The 15686-nt window shown below is 36.6% G+C and overlaps 1 protein-coding gene across 6 annotated transcripts in view; it reads right to left on the reverse strand.

The window, feature by feature from the left end:
• The window catches only part of TBC1D5 (TBC1 domain family member 5), a 321851-nt gene that overhangs the window by 164901 nt on the left and 141264 nt on the right, over positions 1-15686 (reverse strand). The gene's annotated exons all lie outside the window — the stretch shown is intronic.

A 15686-nucleotide genomic window follows, 5' to 3' on the forward strand; every position in this document is an offset into this window, starting at 1 on the left:
CAGCAGATGTAAACAGCATATTAAAAGTTTATTCAAGTTGAGTCTTTAGACATTGCTTTTCCCCTCTACCAAAAATACCTTGCCTAATACAATTTATAGTCACGCCACACCATGCTGTAGTTTCACAGCCTTCCTTAACCAACGCTCCTATATGTTTACTTTCCATTTTTCATTACAAAAATAAGTTGTGCTTGTGAGTACAATACTGTATTTCCTATTATTTCATGCTCTTTCTAGTCCTCTTTTCCTCAGAAAGGATCAGTCCTGCCTGAATATTCTATTTGTTTGCACTGGATCCCGCCTTTAATTTTTATTTCTACACAGATGTCCATCAGTGCAGTCTTCCGCTTTGCGTTAAGACAATGAATGAAAATATTCATTAGGTAAGATCAGTTCCACCATAAACTGTTTAAGAACTCCACTAAAAATAAATTCTTTCATCAAACAAGTGCCATCACTGTACAGTAGATTCTTTGCCAAAGAAGAATTAGACTGGCTATAGACAAAGAAAAGTGTTGTAGCCGTTTTCATAGATCACCTAGGTTGGTAAAGACCTTCAAGATCAATCATAAAGTCCAACCATCAACCTGACCTACCGAGTCCCATCACTAAACCACATCCCTTAGTGCCACATCCACACATCTCTTAAATACCTCCAGGGATGGAGACTCTACCAATTCCCTGGACAGCCCCCTCCAATGCTTGACCACCTTCTCCACGAAGAAATTCTTCCTAAAATCATATATTAACCTCTGCTGGCACAACCCAATACTGTTTCCTTGTATCCCATCATTTGTTACTTCATTTTTTTTTTTTTTTTTTTTTTGGTGAGTGACTTTGAAAATGTAAGTAAAATCCTATGTGCCAGGAAAATATGTCCTCCCAAGAACGTGTCCCCAGTGATATCTTAGATATTTCTGTATTATAGTGACAGGGCTGTGTGAAAGGTGGTTAGCTTTATTTATTTATTTATTTTTAATTTATAAAACAAACAAAAAACTCAGATTAATTGAGTCTAGATTTGTAATTAGTAATCCCAGATTGACCAATTCAGAAACATAACACCTGATATTTTAAAAGTATGAAATGTATGAAATGCCATTCCTCACTCCACCCCTCACTCATTTAGAATGAACAACTGTTGGCAAAAAACTTCTCTTACTATTGTTATAATAAACACTCTTCCACGTTGAGAAAAAAAGTTAATCTTTTGTGAGATTAGGTCCAGAAGAGGAACAGAGAAAAGAATGAGAAATGGAAACCTATGGATCCTAAAAGAATATTCATGTTTATTTCTACGACTTTGGCTGTACTTGCATGCTCCGTTATCCTGACTGCAGTTCTGGAGGTTTTAAAATTGAGAGCGGAAAGTCAAACTGAAAAGGAAAACTCATTCACAATGCTTAGTTCATATCCTGAAAAAGGTATTTTGGAACCCTTTTAAAGATTAGCAACGTGATCTTCTACCTTCGTGAAGCATGGCGTTTTTCATCTTTCTAATAAACTATTTGTCCTGCCCAAAGGGTCTACTGGGCTCTGTGAAGAAAACCAGAATTCTGGTGAAAAAAAAGCTTCTTTTTCATCAGGATCCAACAATGAACATTTGGTGGGATCTGCTACATCCACCAAGATTAAAAGGACACCCCAGGAGTCAGCTTTCCCTCACAAACTACTCCGCTTGTACTATTCTTTGTTCTGAAGCACTCTCCCAGAAGAAAACAACAATTTCCTTTCTTTAAACAACCACTGCAATTCTTCAGCATTCTTAATTGTACGCCCACTGTTAATAAATCTCGTATTCAGACAAGTTACTGTTACTTTTTGAGAGCCACTTTGGCTGCTCCATCTTACCATTAGCAGCAGCTATCAAAGCTGGATAGGAGCAGGTACATTAAGCTCTCATAGAGAGGATTTAGTTGAGTGGGCTTTTTTGTTGCTGTTGTTGGTTTTTGTTTGTTGTTTCCCTGCTCTATCCCTTTTAAGACAGATATATCTGCTAATAATATCCGGAACGATGATTTAGATGCCTGTTATTTAAAGTGATAAAAATGACAACGCAAAGTGAAAAGTATTCATTTGACTTAAAAGAGGATTCCTTAGGTTTCACCTACTGTTATCTGGAAGTCTTTCTAGCAAATCCTGGCAAGCTTTCATAGTCAACAATTTATGAGAGCAAACAGGACAGGTGCTTCACTAACTAATGACAATAAGCTGTGGGAATCCATGCCCTGGATCACCTCTCCTCAGGCAAGTTTCAGTTAGCCTTGCATTTGAAAGGTATGGTGAACACCCAGCGGAAAACAGAGATTACTTGTATAGTCAGTGATAATGATGCAAGTTTCTGATAAAATTAGGTTGTATACCAAAGGGTTATAAATGCAAGATTCATGATGCTGGTAACTGAATTTGTGATCTCCTTCAAAAATGCTAACTGATTTCACATCATACTAGTCTTTAGATCCTGAGACTCAAAAATGGGAAGAAGGACTCTGCTGAGGAAATAGAGGATGCTCCACCAACCCTGCCCTGCACCTCCTGAAAATGCTTCCAGACTTCAAATGCAATGCCTGGGGGAAAGAGAATAAAAAAAAAAAAGGGTAAAATAAATCTCATCATACTTGCGGAGGCAAGAGAGGGGAAACAACCAGTACCATAACAAGCATTGGTAACAAAGTAAGTAAGGCTGAGGTATCCAGCTTTCAGCACTAGAGGAGTCACTGGTTTTAATACAATAGTAAAACAAGGCAGTCCCTTCAAAGGGACTGAAAGTCATCTGAATACCTTGCTGCTGAACTAACTGAGCAAGTCCCTTTCCTGGGAATGAACAATGCTTCTCCTGAAATAATTATTTTGCTGTGTTTTAGTTAAGTCTTTTATTGTGGATGGAGACTGAGGGCTAAAGGGAGCTGGGACTCTGGTGGGTGGGAGCTGGTGCTTCCGGACACAGCTGGAATCTGTTTCCGGAGGATCTGCATAACTTGAAATCGATGCTTTTACAAAACAGTCAAAAAAGAATATTTCAAATGCAAGCTTCTTTGGATTTCAGAGATACAAGGAGAAGGATTTGTAAATTGTACGTTTATTAGGGTACTAGATTCACACAGAACGCACAGACTTGTCACCTGCAGCAACCTTTTTTTGTAAGAACACGTTTGAGACTATAGACATAGCATAAAATAGATGAACCCAGAATAAGGAGGAAGCCGAATACATTTTCTGAACATTATCTGAAAACCACATGTAGAAACTGTAACAAGAAGAAACCTAATTTAAATATACACACAGTTTATATATATATATATTTAAACAGATTATTATGCTGGTAGTATAACCTCATCTCAGACAAAAGCTTTGTTAAGGTGCAAGGCACAGCTCCCAGTTAAGGCAATATGAAGAAACTGGATAGCATTGTAGAGCCCTTCATTTCAAGAGCAGGAAGATGCTCTGGGTACCTACCAGGCACAATGAGCACCTTGAGCATGTGCTCAACAAGAGTGAAAAAGCATGTGAAGAACCATGGATGGATCAGAGATTGCTCAATCATCTCCTTCATTACCTCTCTGAAAACAACTATTTGTGCAAGAGGCAAAAATTCAGCACACGACTCTTTATGGAAAAGAGCTGGGAAACATATCACAAACAGTGGTGGGTCTACTAAGACAAGAAGCTTGAGTGAAATCCCCTTTATCTATGGCTATATTCCTAACTTTTATAAATAACTCTAAATTCTTGTCTTTTGAATGTATGTTTTGATACTGAAAAAATCTTCATATTTATCCGTATGTATGTACATGCATGTATACACATGCACGCATGACTACCTGTGGGTACACAACACATATGCATTTATTTATATAGTGATAAACTATTTACCAATCTTCTGTCAATTATGAAAGGGTTTTATAGCTGTCAGTTTCAGAATTGGTGATAAAAGCGTTCCTACTTAGGAAATCAAACTGTGCATTCCTTTGCTCACAAGTATCAAAATGGATATAGATCTCTTTGCTGACAAGTTTGCACTCTGCTTAATATTTTCTTTGTATTCTTATCAAAGTTTAAAGTCTTGTTTAAAAACAAAAATTATTTAACAATTGTGAAAATTCAAGTTCAGGCTGATATAAAACACCCAATCATTAACGCAGTGTTTTATGATTAAAGGCAAGGAAAATTTTAACACAAATACATGCTTGCACTCTAAGGTTGTCAGTTCTTACAACATGACTTCCAAATTCCATGCTATATTCATTTTCAGGATATTTAAAGCTTAATAATTTAATGATTTATCCAATTTTAATTTATACTTTCAAAACCACTTTGAACAATCTGAGGTGCCACTGGAGATCATAACAGTGGTCCTGGTTAAGTCAAATAATAATTATAGCGCTTTCACTTTAAAGATGAGATTATTTTTAATTATTGAGTGAAGTACTTGAGGTACCATACTTATATAATTACGCTACTCATTAAATGGTTATTGAAAGCTGAAATGTAATTTTAATGACAGCTACCTATTTTTCTTTGCACACTTTATAGATGACAGATCAGTCAGGAATTCTAGTTTGCTCAAAAATCCTTGCAGCTGCACTGGTTCTTTCAGGTGTAAAACAATTAAGCCATGCTTATTTTAAAACTTTAAAGATTTTTTTTTCATTAGATGATGTTTATATAATATGTAGAAACTAGTAAAAACAGAACAATAATGTATGGATATTTTTCTTCTTCACAATAGCATCAAAATTCTGGTCCTAATCTATATACATTTCAAACAATATCCCTGAAAAACTAGTGACAATACAAATATGGAAGAATGATTTTAGTCAAAATGCATTCCTCACATAATGCAAACAAAAAAAAATTGCTTAACAGATTGCAGACCTTTATTGTGAGTATAAAGGGGTAATCAACATACAATAAGCATTTTACTATGCATTAAAACTATATATAATGCCACGAGACTCCTTTGCTTTTTGTAACACCAAGGTTCACAACTCTTCAAACATAAAATTCCTTCATACTATTTACTCCACAGATACATATTCATCAAACTGATCTGCATAAAATTTACTTTAATATGTAAGAATCTCTGACAATTGACACCACGGAGTTTTAGTCTCAGAAATGAGCACCTAAAGACTTACGATCTGTATTTTAATTCTTTATGTGCAATGTTTGAAATTCAACATATCTGTTCATTGTTCCAAAGGCCAGTATCGTGTTCAAATCAAGCTTTCCTTTTTCAGAGTGAAAACCAAACAGAAGAGTAAATTTGTTTCATTAACAATATTAAAGCAAAGATTTCGGAGTTCACTGTATGGGGAAAAGGCAATAAAGTTTTGAAGAGGGAAAAACTGCTTTGTTCCTTCAATCCCCTAGTTGAAATTAATTATAGCAAATGTTTATGAAAACATCTGTTCCATACAGTTATAAATTCTTAATTTTAGCATGGGCGATTCCAGGCTCCTCTATTATTTTGAAAGAGAGCAGTCTGACAATTGAAAGGTTTACAAAGGAACAGACAATTTGCATTTCTACAGCACCAAATATGCAGTTTGGAAAGTCTTCGGGATCTCCGCAGCAAAGAAAAAAAAATAAAATACAAGACGACTAAGATGACTGAAGCTTTCTGGTTTGGGTCCACCGACAGACCGGAATGGCAGTGGGAGAAGACAAAATAAAAATAAAAGGAAAACTAATCCCAAAACATAAGGCAAATTAAGATTTAACTACATAAACTAGACCTTTAAAAAGTAAAACATAGCGGAGTTATTGATTTCTCTGCTATGTATTTTGATAGATTTCCTAGCAATAAAGGAGCAATGCACAAGGCATTGCTTTATCATGTCAACAGAGGGTGCTGGAGAGTTTAAGATGACTCGGTCGCTGCTCCAGCTCTGAAGCTCAATCGTTTGTACAATAAGCCTTACACAACAAACGATCTTTCGGACTTTTTACATAACACCCCTGCAACTACAGTGTTAAATTCAATTTGCACCAAATAAGCTTTTAAAATGATTAAATGGAGCAAGCTCGAAGCAGTGTACAGAAACTGAAAATACTGCCTTCAGCTAAAGAATTAAGTGCACTGCACTTCTGATATTTATAAAATAATTATTAGGCTGGAAAGTTGAAGAACATTTCAGTCTGAGCAAGTTGTTGAAGTTTTCTGAAATAAATATGACGCAACTTTTTGGTGAGCAACATTTCAGGTACAAACCTGACTCTATCCCTTCCTTCAAATGCATTTAGCACCAGATACGTACTTTCAATGCACATGTTGCCTGGTACAGATTTCTTTGTAGCATTTCAGTTCCAACTACCGTGCCCTAAAATATCATATTTTGCCAGGAATTAAACAAAAAATGATAGTTAGCAGGCTGCGCAGATAATTCACTGTGAGACTCTACCATTAGAAGTAAAAGGTCTTACACAGGGTGAAACACTTCACTTGTTTATGCTTCAATATTAATATGAGAAAAATATACAAAGCATTAATGGTGTTTTTTTCCCCTCTAAGCTTATGCAAGTTAGGAGAGGAACACAAATGTAGAACACAATAGAGTACCCGCACATATGCTAATTTTGCAATAGTGAAAGCTGGTGACATTTGAAAGTAAGCAAGCAACGCTGACACAAAGGTGCAAAATCAAAGCCTGTTTTAGCCCTACAGAAAGGCGGCAGAACAGTCGAACAATATGATAGGCAGACACATTGGTTTGCAGTTAGGAACAAAAACTTCTGGAGATAATAAGAGTACCTTGTATTGCATGTTGCTCGAACCCAGTCAAATCCAGTGTCTTTTGGATTGCTGATTTATGACAATCAAGTGGCATCTTCTACGATCTTTGCATAAGAAATCACAATTGCATATGTGTATACGCATATATGAGTAAACTCTGCGTATTCTCCAGGCAAAATCTGTTTGAAATAATTTTATCTATGCACTTCAGTTTAAATTAAGGCACACAAAAATAAGAGAGTTTCCATTTCAAGTGAAACTGATTCCAAGTGTTCACGAATCTTAATACCAACTCTGTCATTAGGTTAGCCCGCACATCCACATGCCACTTTTCCACATGCAAATGTATGTGTGAAAAAGTGTGGATGGGAAAACATATATATAAGTCTAGGTGACTGATTTCAAAATTAGAATGTAGCATCAGTGTTTAAGATATATAGCCCCCTGCAGATGAATTTAAAATAAGATTTAATAATATATATATTCAAAACACTTATTTTTTATATTTTATTTCCTGATTAAGCTTCTGTGTTTACTGAAACAGGCTGAACTATATGTTTGACTGTACAATATTGTACTTTAAATCCAATAAAATACATAGAATAAGGAATTTTACTCTAGTACCACTGAACTAATGCATAGAAATGCTTGAGGAGAATTCTCAGGTGATTGCTATGTACTAATACCTTAAATAATTTACATCTGGAGGTGCTTTAATATAATGCGTTTGAGCATGATGGGATGGCCAAATTTATCTGTGGTGATATTAGTGATAAAAACTCTTCAGAAAAAGCATGTAACACAGAAAAATAGCTTACTTCCCGTTCTGTAGAAACCATATAATACTAGCTTATATAAGCAAATGCAACTTCCACTGAAGTCGGTAAGCATATATATAGTCCAGTAATGCCTGTTTTGAATTTGTTATCAGCAGCAATAAGACTGGTAAAAGAAAAAAAATAATCCACAGGATAAGGTAAAAATGTGCTTCTTTTTTTTCAGTCTTTGTTTTCCCTAATTCACCTGTGTTTTTTCCAAGTGTGTATTAGGCCTAATTCTGTTCATATGCTCAGTACTACAGTTTGTATCCGCTACTTAACATTGCTGATCATTTACATTATGTAACTTGAACAGCATCCTAGGTCATCATCGAATGTGACTCAGACTCCAGAATAATATATGAACATTTTAATGTAGTCTAGTCAAAGTGGATACTCTATACCTAATAAATAATATACTCTCTAACTTCAATAAATTCTTTAAGAGCATATGCTGGTAAAAAAAAAAAAAATTTAAAAAAAGGCAAATCAGCAAATCTAGCAAAACATAGAATTGAGTAATATATATAACTAGGGATGAGTACCACAATTAGACTTTGCACGGAAAGAAAAATCTTAGAAGTAGCCTGGAATCATCGCTAGGAACTTGTTTTCCATGATATAGAAATGCCGAGTGACTTATCACTTGCTTCCAGAAGAATTTAGCTAATTTTAACTTATAAACAGCCTAAAAAGGCATTTGAGCTATAAATTGCAATAATCTAAAGATGGCAAGAGGCAATAAACATGAGTTAATGACTCAGCATCCTCCTGAGATAGCACTGGTCATACAGCTTTGCTTAATCTTAGACATGCACAATCAGTGTAAAAAGGTGGTCTCCAGAGACCATTTACACTGAGAATAAGAAAAACGTACCACCTCTTTATATGTTTGAAGGCTACTATTGTCCTTTAATTTACTTCAGTTACATCCTATTTTTAACCACATTTGTATCTTATAGATAAATGCAATCCTTCTGTTTAGGATAATAAATTATATGTAAGCATGGTTTGATTTTCATATTCAAAAGCAGTAACGCATATTCCATTGAGTCTAGGAAAAAAATTGAGCCAAAAAAGATTGAGTAGAAGTTTTCTAACACTGCTGTTTTGCCAAGATTAAATGATAGTATAAGACAAACGAGAAGGGATTAAGTGCTCTTTTATTGAAACAGAATTGCCCTTTCAACATGAAGCTAGCTTTTCAGCTGAAAAGAACAGGTTTATCAGGACAAAGGCCAGCAGCCAGCCAGGAAGCCGCGTGGTAGTGACATGCAGCATCACCTCCTGCAGTGTGTTAGGTGGTCTCATGATAAACAGGACCAGAGGTTAAAACAGTGCAGGAGCACTTTTCTGGTTGCTTTCTTTGCTCTTTCTTATTAAAGAAAGCTACCATCGCAGGCTGGTGACTGGCAGCGCTATTGATGGATGCCAAAGGATTCTCCCGAAAGCAGGAAGTACTTTCTTGGACATGACTGCAAAGGATAAATATATTTATAAACACCATAAAAAAAAATCATACCGCTTCCCTCTGCCCAGCACATACATACAAAGGGGTATAGCATGAAATCAGAGCACCCACTTGGCTACTGTGCTGCCACACGTGTAACCAGTTACTTGCTCGCCTTCAGCGGAATAGCAGGCAGCGTTTATGGCTAGGAAGCAACCAGAAACAATAAAAGCAGCAGCAGCACTGCTGCAAATGGAAAACCTGGAAATTCAGGCACATGAGGAACTAAAAGCCAGTGGGGCTGCCTGGCATCCCGTGGTGGGGCTGGCACTGCCCCCCAGGAGCCGGCAACTCAGCTGTTGGCTTCAGCTCTGAGGAAGAGAAAACAGATCCGAAATCTGAAATCAGAAACTTGTGGGCAACGCCCAGACATCTATAAAAGTACACGATATGAGGTGAAGAAAGCCCCACGATGGGAAGCGGCCAGTTCCTGAACCACCCCGAGCTGTGTGGATGCACCTGGGCACCTGCAGCCTTCCCCGCCGCCCCTAGAAGCTCTGCTGCGGTGCCTCCCGGCTGCAGCCTGCTCCCCCTGCTACCGCAGCTCCTCTCTGCGCTGCTGGAAGCAGCAGGAGGGCACCAGGATATTTATACCAGTTGCTGTACCCTCCTTGAGCCTCTCAGACAACTGCTTCCGTCACATCTGTAGGTCCAACAGGCTACTTCGGATTTATATCAACACAAACCACAGGATAATCTGTTAAATTAGTTAGAAATAGGATCCTGCTCTTACGTACTAAAAAGGCAAGTTTTTAATAATGTAACTACTTAACACATTTTAGCAGCACTAAACGCGCATAAAAGTAAGGAGATAGCCAATGGTTTATGAAAGTATGAACATAACACCTCAGAAATGTGTATGACTTTTACTTCCTCTATCTATCATTTGTAACACAATAGAAAGCACATTTTTTCACTCCTTAACAAATCTATTAAGCAAATGACTTTGAAGAAGCAACTTAGTGTCTGGGTAAAGTTTAAAGTTCTGTGGGCAAAATTTAAAATTTTTAAAAAATTTAAAGGAGATATTCCATCAATAACAAAGTCTAGGAGTAGGACAATTCTTGTGCATAGTTTTTTGTTTGTTTGTTTGTTTTAACGTTAGGATACCTTCACCCTGTGATAGCACCAGTACCTGACACACTTTAGCAAGATGGGCTGAAAAAATGCCAACAACCTAAAGGCAAGTAACACTGTTACAGTCTCAAGTATTCAACCTGGAAAGGGATGTCCCTGCTGCCAATGGGACAGCCCTTATCCCAATCAAACGAACTGTACAGAAGGAACCTGCATCAAAAAAGGACACCTGAGCTTAAAGTTGCCTAGCTTTTTTGTCTAAGATGAATCCAGGAAGCTCCTGATCTGAGGATGTCTAATTTAAGGATGCTAATTCTTAGAATACCTTATGTTTCCAGCAAACCCATACCTCAAAATGGCCATGAAATGGAGCAAGACCCTATTTTTTTTTCTTTTAATATAAAACTTTTATAAAAAATATAAATTCTTTTAATATAAATTTTGCTGGTGGAAAAATGCCACTGCAAAGTATAAAAGAAGTACTGTGTTACAACTTTTAAAACTGTCAAATCAAAATACGCCGAAGCATAATAGAACCACTAGATTTTAATCAAAATTCTTTTAAATCAAGCCTTAGTTAATTGGAGAGCACCAACTATGCACTTTGCTGGTGCAAAAGCAGATGCATTTTGTAAATGACAGATCTGGAAAAATCTGAAGAGCAAAGGTATACATGCATTAGCAGTAAGCTCTAGATGTCTTAGAGATGAAAGTCCACAGCAATATCAGAATATAAAAATATATCGAAGTGACAACCAGAATGACAAAATGTTTCTATTCATTATAGTGTAACACAGTCTGTGGAACAATGGTCCCTCTGTTAAGAGATATTGAGAAAAAACGCCACAAAACTTTTCCGTGAACAAGTATAAAATGCATCACAGGACAGATTTCTGTTCTCCACCCTTACCCTCCCGTGAGGACCATAACCAGTGGAAAGCCCTGGTGGTGCTTCAGGATGGAACTAAGGATGCCAGTAGAAAGCATCTGGAAATGTAAGCATTAAGAGACTTCAAAAATGTGAATTAGACAAGTATGCCTAGATTTTTCTTGCTGACAACAATTATATTGAAGTTTTCTAAAAGGCTGATGATTTAGCTTACACAATAATAGGATAAATGCTGAGGAGTAGTCAATTTTTCTAGACAGTTGCACCAGCTTCCTAAGACAGAAAATGCACAGTATCTTCTAGCCAGAGATAACAGTCTGGGTACAAGAAGAAAATGTCACTGAGCATCAGATCGCATCAATTTTTTCACATTGGATTTTATGTAGAAAAATAAGAAAAGGTGTGATTCATGTATGTGCTTCATACTAAATCACAAAACCAATCATTTGGAGAGCAACAGAACAGTCCCGATAGACGAGGAATTCTAAAAATAGCTTCTCTTTTTCTTCAGATTTCCCCTTCCAAATTAGGGATGTGGCTACGATCTGCGATGCCAGATAACAGGGTATATGGTACCTCTCTATCCAACCAGAGGAGAAAAAAGCTCTGATCCAGAAACTTTGACTTGCCAATAATAACGCTCTACATCCTCAACAAGGTTGACACTGTTACCTCCCGCAGTGTACAGACAGCAGAGACGCCAAATGATAGGAAAGTAACAGGTCATTTAGACGTACCTACAATGTGATATTAAAGACTTGGAAGATTGGGTGCAGGATCTACATACACAGTGTGCATCAAATTCAAGACAGGAGTTGTCTTTCTTGAGCACAGACTTTATCTGAAAAAGTACCATATACTGTGACTGCGGGTTTTAAGACAGAGCAAGAAAGAATATATATGTCTGAATAAGTTTTCTGTTTCCTCTCATTGGAATGACAGTGAATAAAGACGAGGAAAATTACAGCATGTGAATACTAGTGTAATTACTGAATAGTTCCCCACATAATTATGCAAAACAGATCTATCCATAAGTTAATGTAGCCATTTTCTTTTTTAAACAGAATTTTCATGCCATCCGTCAGTCACCCCAAAACACAAACCTTAGATGACTTTCAGTACACAAAATGTACTCATTTGGTCTGTAATACAAGCAACGCATGTGAGTAGAAATAAAGGTTTAATGAAACAAAATAACATTCTCCACTAGGGAAAACACATTTTGCCCAAAGAAAAACCTAATGTAAATAAGTGGAGACTTGACTATTTGATAAATATAGCCCCAAAGGTTATATGTTTACTGAAAGAATATAAATATTGTACGTGATGTAGATTTTTTTTTATTTGACTAGAAACATTAATTGCTTTCTAAATACAATAATATTCTTTCCTTTCAAGCTGTGAGGTCTCATTTCTTTTACTGCAACACGTAACCAATTACCTAACAAAAATGTTTACATTAATCACAATGACTCTATATTTTAGCTTTTATACCACCAATTTTATTTTTGCTTAGAACTGAACTCCCTCGGGCATTCTTTCATGCCAACTGTTAATTTCTATCAGTGATAAAGTTCCCTTAAGCTTCTTTTAACATCTACTGGACATGACCTCATAAAATTTAATGCCATTCATTAACCCTAAGCACTTAACTTTACACAGTAATGTCAGGCATCTGACTTTTCAGTGCATGAGAAATCCAAGGGGGAACTGTTTGAGAGATACAAATTACCAATCATTTTATTAGTAGAAAGGATGGCAATGAACAATATTAAAGGGTGAATCAAGACTTCAGGAAACGTAGGGTTCTTACAATGCCTTCTAATCTACAATTATAAAACTTTTGCAGTAAAAGTAAAAATTTTGCGGTAATTTTGCTTGTTTTTTGCATTTTTTTGCGGTAATTTTTTTGCTTGTAATTTTGCAGTTTTGCGGTAATTTTGGCTTGTCAGGGGACTAAAATTCAAAGCTGAGGCTGAATGCCAGGTTTTTAACACCATCTGAAGTGGATATGATTTGCAGTCGTGTTTTCCTTGGGTGTCCAGTAGCCTTCAGGAATGTCAAAGGGGCCCAGCTGCCAGGACCACCTCACATTGCGAAAGGCAACACAGTAGGAAGACTGGGGTGGAATAGAAGAAGCAGTTTTTTCGAAGTGCTTCTCACTTTCTTCCTACAAGAGCCTTGCCTAGATTTAGTTTCAAATTGGTGGCTGTTCCTCTGATTTTGGTTATGTACCAAGAAAGATTTCCAAGGGACAGCACTGTTTTTATTTTCCCTAAGATGCACAGATGGGTGATGTCTGCTTAACTCATTTAACCATATTTCCCAGTGGCTTCACACATGTTGGATAAAATGTGGAAAATTCTAGAGGTGAATGAAAAATACTTAGTAACAATTTTCTGGCTTCTCTTGGGCCATTCAAGGACATTCCTTGTGGGGAGTGGAAACTGACTGACAGTCTGTCAAGGTCCTGAGTGCAAAAAGGGCACATTGTTAGGGGGAAAAAAAAAAGTGCTATATTTATTATTTCTGTTGGCTCAAGAGATATCTAGGCATCCTATGTGAAAAAGGACAGTGCTACACAGCTAGAAACATGGTCCATCGGAGCTCCAGATAGCAATCTGCTTATTCATCTCTGTTACAGAAAATCCCCTCCCTGCTGCCCCCCTTCCCATGGTTGTATGTAGGACTCATTTTTTCTTCATGTCACAGTCTGTTACCGTCTGGGTTAAGCAGTTTATGCTGTTGGAGCATTTCTATACAAATTATACAAGGTGGCAATAAATTGCTTCATGAGAACCCACGTGAGATTTGATGCTGATGTCTCTAAGTGCTACAATTTTATTTATTTATTTTTAAGCAGCAAAAAGAGCTGGTTTTCAGAACTAAGCAGTAGCTCCTGAATTTACTTATTGGAACTGGAAAATATATTCCCCGCTACTCTATAAATCTAAACAGATGGAAGTCATTTTGCTCAAGCTTTATTTCTGCAGAAAGGTATCCCTAAGCAAAAGGCAGGTATTACAGAACTGAGGTTTTGACACACGAACAATTGTAATCTCTGGTACCAGCCCTATCTCAAATTTCTCAGAATGACCATTTTAGCTATAAAACATACACAACAAAAATCTACAGTCAATACATACTTCATGCTATTGGAAATGTTTTTGCATCTTGCATGCCACTGGTCTAAGATTACTTTAGCATAATTATATCATGATGCAACATCAGTAAGCGTGCATCAGTTGGAAAAGTTTTTATTGCCTAATAGCAGGGAATGGCAATAAAGCAGATGTACACTAGGTCACATGACAATGGCAACCAATTGGCCTGTATTTGGCAAACCAAAGTATTAATGTTTTATAAACACCAAGTATGTTACATACTTTTCTAAGAATACAGATGTAAATCTCTGCACAGCATAAACACTTGTGCTGATCAACATAAAGATACTGCTGTGATAGGTACTTTGAAGTTGTAGATAAGAGCTCAAGCTGCAAGATGCCAACAAAAATGGAAGTTTATAAAGAATCACTGCCAGACTCTTAAATGTAGTAGCACTTGTGGGACTTTCTGTAATATAAATAGTAATTACCTTCAATGCAGAATGTATTTGCAAAAATAAATATACTGGTGCATATACCAAAACTCACAACTCATTTTTCTGCTTACAAAACAAACTTCAAAATCCGTAAGTTCTGAGTAAAACCAGCCCTCAGTAATCTTTTGCTTCACTCCACCTAATATGTACTGTGCACATATGCATATACGTGCATGCATATACGCAGCCACTGCAATATACATACACAAACACTACAGTCTTAGCGTGAGGGCATCTATCCTGCAGACAATTCAATCAATCTCTCAAGTGACACTCACACGTGCCTGCACACACAAAAGCAGATGTGGCATTAAGATTTACAAAGTTATTGAAACTTTTAACAAGTAAAACGCATCTTTACTTAGCTACACCAGAATGAGGAATAAAGGGGTTTACATATGTTCCAATTCTAAACCTATCAATCAAACCCATGTTATTCCTTTGGGAGCTTATTTACATGCATATTTATCAGCCTCACATGCTAATTCCCTGCTGTTTTATGCCTGCGAGGCATGTTTATGAGTCATAATTGTTGATCTCATTTGATGTATTTCACTGAAGTAAGACATTATTCAGTTATGTGGCCTAATGTCAATGAATTACGATGACCTGATCTTCGAAATGCAACTTGCTCTTTAATTTTTATTAGAGCATAACTTATTCAGAAGAAGAAATACACTAAAATGGAAGATAACGTGCTTTTGTAGTCACTTTAACTAAACATCTCATTTCTGAAACACTCCTCCCTACCTCTAGGCAAAGTTTAAGAAGTGCAATTTGTAAACACCAAATGAAAAGAATTTTTGCCTGAAATTAGTAGATATTTCTCTGAATGGGATCTTTTAGAGGTGTTTTTATTTTGTCTGAACCAGCCAAAAGACAGGCCTTTGGAGCACTAGCATATGGTTTGAAAGAGGAAAAAAATAGACCCAACCTGAAGGCCTCAAATTGTTCTTTGCCTTAACTTCATTAAGATAATAATGAGATATGGACTTAGGAGCAAGTGGTAAATGAGAACTACTGAAATAACTCAACATGTCCCAAAACTGACTCAC

Source organism: Anser cygnoides, chromosome 2 (genome assembly GCF_040182565.1).
Source record: "Anser cygnoides isolate HZ-2024a breed goose chromosome 2, Taihu_goose_T2T_genome, whole genome shotgun sequence".
In the NCBI taxonomy this organism is placed as follows: domain Eukaryota; kingdom Metazoa; phylum Chordata; class Aves; order Anseriformes; family Anatidae; genus Anser; species Anser cygnoides.